The sequence below is a fragment of the Solanum pennellii genome, chromosome 5, assembly GCF_001406875.1.
Source record: "Solanum pennellii chromosome 5, SPENNV200".
Classification (NCBI taxonomy): domain Eukaryota; kingdom Viridiplantae; phylum Streptophyta; class Magnoliopsida; order Solanales; family Solanaceae; genus Solanum; species Solanum pennellii.
The window spans coordinates 31,271,458-31,278,369 of NC_028641.1; positions in this window are offsets into that span (position 1 = coordinate 31,271,458).

The window sequence follows — 6,912 nt, forward strand, 5'->3', positions numbered from 1 at the left end:
AGCCTGGGATTACGCAGTCTGTGACGGGCCGTCGTGCCTGCGACGGTCCGTCCTGCTGCTCCGTCACAGAGTTCAGAGACTAGATTTTCACCAAGAGTCTGTGACGGCCCGTTACGCCTGTGACGGTCCGTCCTGCCATTCCGTTACAAAGTTCAGAGAGTCGATTTCAGTACCCAAATTTTAGAATCCTAAGTGTTTTGGAACGAGACCCCTTCGACGGTCCGTCGTGCCCATGACGGTCCGTCGTGGGATCCGTCGTCTCAGACTGTTTTTCCAGAAATAAAATCTGCTGCTTAAAACGACTAAACAGGTCGTTACACTAAGCCTTTTGGAGTCCCCTTTATTCCAGAGGGTTCCAGACCTATTTTTAGTTTATTAGGAGGTCATGGTTTTGTTCTGACTTCTGTCACAGTATTTTGAGGCTTCATAGATAGTGGTAGTTGAGGAATCATTTTCCGTTTCCCTTGTTGATGTTCCTTTGAGGCTTTGAGTTAATTACTTATGCTTGATTAAATATTTTCAAACATTTATTGAGTTAAATTTATTGAGACTATATGATTTAAGTTTGTTATTTTGAGTCATCATTTTTCTTGAGTAAGTCTTTTGCTGAGTAATTCAGCTAGATCGAGGGTTCGTTTGGTGACCAACAATGGTTCTCCTATGCCGATCACGTCAAGGTTTAGGCTTTAGGTGTCATACATAATTATCCATATGATTAAATGTGAATATATATATGTTTAATGTTATGTAATGCATTTATTAGTTTGATGTAAAAAAAGTATGATTTGAAATTACGAATAGTGATTTTATTATTAAAAAATTGCAACGGTACTTGACTTATAAGTTTATATTTTAGAAATCAGCATTTTGAAATTCGCAAAAAGGGACTCATGCTCGGCGTGAAGAAATTATTCGTACAATTTAAATATATTATTTAAAAAAAATAACTAATTACTATTGTTGTTAACTAGTGAATTTTTATAAAATTAAGTATATTTGTAATTAGTTTGTAATCACAATTTATGAAAAATACACGGAGATATGTGATTTATCAATATGACATCTTAGAATTTTTCAATATCAAATCATGATTATATATCGCATGTTCAAGAATACCCTAAAAATATTTAATTCAATATAGTATTCATGTTAATTTAATAATTAATTTAAATATAAAAAATAAGGGGTTGAGTCCACACTGATTGATCGTGGTTATTACATCTACTGATTTTCAAATGTATATATTGGGAATACAATTGTTTTTCCCTTAATTTTATTTATTCATTTTTTATAGATGTTATTTTTATGTGTTCTGATACCATACTAAATTGAGTGAATATCTCAACTTAAAGTTCAAAGTGTTAAAAAAAACTTCCTTCTTATCTATTTAATCTCACTCTCACGCACTACTACAAGTAGGTCTAATTATTTACAAAACTAAGCTTTAAAATGCTACTATTAGAGATCCAGCTGACTACACTTTCATCATTATTTATGAATGTAATAGCCAGAAAAATGTTCATGTATTAGGACATGGACAAATAAACTCAAATATAATAGGCCATTATACATTTTTTCAAAATATAGAAGAAAAATTGTAATTTACTTATATTTCAAAAGTAGATTTTTGGAAAAAAAAAATATTTATGACTTAGCAATTCAATTTTTTGATTTATGTATATATAATCACTTTAACAACATAGATATTTAGTGTCAATAGAATTTTCTTTTTTGCGTAAGATTTATTGCTACAAATATATTCAGTTATAATTGAGTTAATGTTATTGTATTCAGACTAGCTACAACCTTTAAGAATATTTACATATATACAGTGTTGGTTATAAATACTCATATTTATCACTGCTGCTAAAATATAGTTTAACGATACTTATATCATTATCGTTAAATAATTTCTTTAAAGTCATTTATTTATAGTTAACTAAGACCTTTTGAAACCTAATAGTTTATAATTTTCTAAATATGTGAATGTCACGACCCAAAACGAGCCGCGAGTGGCACCCACATTTATTCTCCTATGTGAGCGAACCAACCAATCTAATCCCATATTCTTACCAATATTTCAACCGTAATAAACAGAATATAATGCGGAAGACTTAAAACTCATTAATATAACCAATAAATAACGTCTAAAATTTAATACTTATGAATCCCAAAATCTGGAAGTCATCACCACAAGAACATCTATCCTCAAATTACTAAATCTAAGAGTATCTAAGAAGCTAAAATAAATGAACGGCTAGCTAAAATAATCACATCATGCAAGCATACAATTAAGCATATAGAAGACTTTACAATACTACCCAATACATATCATTCGCTATTAAGAGTTTACTATGAAATAGCATAAACCATAACCTACCTCCACCGACGAATTCGTGATCACGCAAGCTACTCCTCAAAATCTTTGCTTTCCTCTTCGTTCTCTCTTCTCTCGCTCGTTCGTTCTCCCTTTCTCCCTCTGTTCTTTCTATTTTTCTTATTCAAACCCTTTTTCTTTTACCCTAATTGTCATATAATTAAGTATAAAAGATGATAAAAATAACCCACTATTTATTTCAAGGTTATCTCCTTTAACCCCCAAGTAATTGAATTATTAACATTAACCCACTAACTTTATAATTATAAGCATGAATAGTCCAAAACGCCCCTTAATAACTTTTAACAGAAATCCGACCCAGTCAGGGTTACGCAGCCTGTGACGTTCCGTCACGACTGTGACGGTCCGTACTGCATGTCCGTCACAAAGTTCAGAGAGTTAATTCTATGGAAAGATTTGTGACGGTCCGTCGTGCCAACGACGTCCGTCCTGCTATTCCGTCGTGAAGTTCAGAGAGTCGATCTCAGTACTCAAATTTTCAGGATCTAAGTGTTTTGGAACGAGACACCCTCGACGGTCCGTCGTGCCCCTGACGGTCCGTCGTGGGATCCGTCGACCCAGACAGTTATTACCAGAAATAAACTCTACTGTTCAAAACGACTAAACAGGTCGTTACAGTGAATGGGTCTCTATCAAAACCCACTAAAAAGGTAAAAAGTTAAATAAAAGAACACGACAAATAAAATAAAAACAATAAACTATATAGTATTGTCACGACCCAAAAATCAAGAGTCGTGATGGCACCAATGTTCCCAACCAATAGGTAAGTCAATCAAATAAATATCACCATTTCAACTTAAACGTGAAAAGATAATATCAACTAATATCTAACATACTAATTATTTAAAATGAATGCGATAAAATAGAAATACCACACCCAAGATTTAGTGCCAAAAGTACAAGAGCTTCTACAATAAGATACAAGTCCGAACTAATATGAAAATTTAAACATAAGAGATATCCTATCAGAATATCAAAATAACCTAATAAATAGAGGTAGATTAAACGTTTTGGCTGCAGAATATCTCAAGCAGCGCACCACTACTCCAAGAAAATCAAAACTCAAATTTAAGCTCCAAGAACGTGCCCGAATTTGAAATCCAATCTGCACCACAAAAGAGTGCAGCAAGTGTAGTATGAGTACGAAACTACGTGAATCCAGTATATCTCATTGACCGACAACGAAGAAGTAGTGACATGAGTTTATGTAAGAAAATCAGTTCTTTGTGTATACAAGTCTATATTATATTTACCAGCCAAGTTCCACAAAATGGAAGAAATAAAATATCACATACTTTTGAACCACCATTAAAACCCATAATCAACAAAAAATGAAGGATGTAATGAGATGCAATGCAATGTGACACCATGAAATGATATGCCTCAGATTTCAAGTACTCCCTCAACCGTATATACATGATACTCCTCAGAAATAAATCGAGAGTTCATGACCCATGGGGGACTCGCGAGGTCCATATACCGACACGGACGATCTCCATGTGTCTGTGCAGACGATCTCAACGCACTATCATAAAATCAAATAATCCCCAGCACAGACGATCTCCACGTGCCAAACTTATAATCATAATTAATTACTCGAACGGACGATCTCCACGTGCCTAAATTATAATCACAACTCAGTCTCAACACGGACGATCTCCACGTGTTAGACATTTACTTATACTCAATCTCATGTCAATGCATGTGCACAATATGATATCAAACCAAGGGGATGATGCAACATCTCAATAATTCAAATGTTGCTATGACATATAATCACCTCAATTATCACAATTATACGGGTTCAATAAAGAAATCCAGCCACACACAAGAAATCAAGTCACTAATACATCGGTTAATGCTCATATGCTTTGGCATTATCAAATTACAATCTATCATATTATACTAATAAACTTTCCCGTTAATCACACTGGTACTCGTAACAATGCCTGTCACACCATTGGTACGAGACCTCCGTCTTTCACCCTTACCCATTGTCCAATTTATTTTTAATCTTTAATTAGAAAACGTCCCTCAACGAAGTCTAGGAAGTCTTAACATACCTCGAATGTTGAACACATATCACGAATCCTCAAGATCTTGCATTTTTCTTCCACAAATCGTCGAGGTTTCCCAATCTATCAAATATTCACTATTTGTAAGTAAGCAAATCTTTTGACACTCTTATTACTATATGCCTATTCAAAACTCAAAAATTCACCCTAGTTTAAAATGAAGCCCCTAATTTTGGTGTCAATTAATAAGACAAGTCTCATATTTTCTAAATTTCACGCTTAGGACAAATCTTTATTTCTCCTGATCTCATAAATCTAATAATATTTATATAATGTAATACACCTAATATTTAATTTCCTATAACAATAAATTCAAACTTGAATCATAGGGTGATAATTATTCGAAGGATCTGAAAATATACTATACCGAACTTATCGTGAAACCATATGCAAGCCTTCCAATCACTTATCAATTTATTACATGTTTAGCACGGTATTCATAAGCGATAATCTCCCACATAAAACTAAACTACGAAAATTATACGAATAAATGTAGGAATGCTACACCCCGATCCCTTATATGATTTTTTTCTTAATAAATTAGTCATCATTATGCCATAAAGGACCATTTTTTTTTCTTATCCCCCAGATTTACAGAACCCCCCCCCCTCCCCCAAAAAAAACACATTGCATCAGCAACATATGGTTTCGACATTGTCAAATTTTCAATAAGATCCATTAATATAATAATAAATATTATTGATTTCCATCTATTCACTATATTATATTAGCTATAGAAAATATGAAATACCAACTAGTGATTATTTGCTTACCTGAACATGAGGCACAAAGCACCATTCCCTCGTCTGAGGATATTAGCCCTAATAGGGTTATGTTATAATTAATTAAAAACTACCTTCTTTTAACTTATTCCAGTAAATGGGTCAAGTGGTATAGGTATTAAATGAATTATGGACTTGGCCCATTTACTACCAAAAAATTAATTATTTTTCATTTAAATAACCATAGTTAAACGAAAAGTTCAAAATTTCTAATTTAAATTATACGGAAAGAGTAAAACAATTCTAGTAATCAAAACGATCTAGCGGATCGTCACATCATCTACCACTAAAATAAACGTTCATCCTCGAACGGTAAAAGAATAGAATGTCAATGGATTCCAAAAAATTTAGAGAGTTGTACTCCTTAGTAGCCTCATCATCCAGATGATACTTTTTCAATATCAAATCGTTAAACACAATGAGTACTCCCGGTAAGTCAGGAGGCAAGCCAATTTATAGGCTAATCTCACTATTCGAATGACAATTGTTATTCTATGTAAACTCCACTAAAAGCAAAAACTTGTCACAATGACCACCAAAGTTGCTCACACATGCCTGAAACATGTCCTCTAAGTTCTAAATAGTTTATCAACAGACCATTAAGCTGAAGGTGGAAGCTTGTAATAAGATCTAACCTAGTACCTAACTGTAACGACCCATTTGGTCGTTTTAAATACTAGAACTTTTTATGTCAGAAAATACTTTCCGATAGATTTCAATGGGTATTTTGGACTATTCATAATTATAATTATGAAATTAGTGGGGTAATTTTAATAATTTATTTAGTTGATGGTTAAGAAAAATAACATTAGAATTTATGGTGGACCACTTTTACTATTTTTATAATTAGTATTTTAATAATTAGGGTAGTACACAATTTGTGGAAAAGAAGAAAATTAAAAGAGAGGCGCACAGCGAGAGAAGAAAAACAATCGAAAAGAAGAACGACGAACAGCATGTAAGCATTGATTGCCTCAATCGCTGCAATTGTTTATTTGAATATATGTCATATTATCATTATTTTATTATTATTATTAATCATATTGTATTGCAAAGTTGAGGGAATGGGAATCTGAAGTGCAAATTCAATTTGCACTCTTTTTCTGCGGTCATATTATTATTATTATTATTTTATTTAGGTGTCAAAGTTTGTATATGTCTATTAATAGGTAATATTGACAATATTACCGTATGGTAATACAATAAGAATAATTTAAATTAGTACCACTTCGTGACAAGTTATTTAGGTTTTAATTACTTTTGTTCTTCTTCGTATAGTTATTTTATTATGATTCAATCTTGATATATTAAGATAGGTAATTAAATATTGAGTGTAGTATATTATTTGAATACCATTAAAGTTATGTTATTCAGAAAATTAATGAATTAACCTTAGGCTTAAATATAGGAAATAGGAGGCTTGACATATTAATTGAACTCAAGATAAGAAACTTGAATATAGATTTGTATTTGATGACTATTGGGTTTAGACTATACTTAATAGAGTAATGAAGTGCCTATAGAAGCGTTAACTTATAAATTATGCATGTTGCATAGATTGGAAAGGTTCGGAGGCATTGACGAAAGAAAAAGTATTGGAGAAGTAGCTTGCTTGACTTCGGTTCTTCAATGGAGGTAGGTTATGGTTTATGCTATT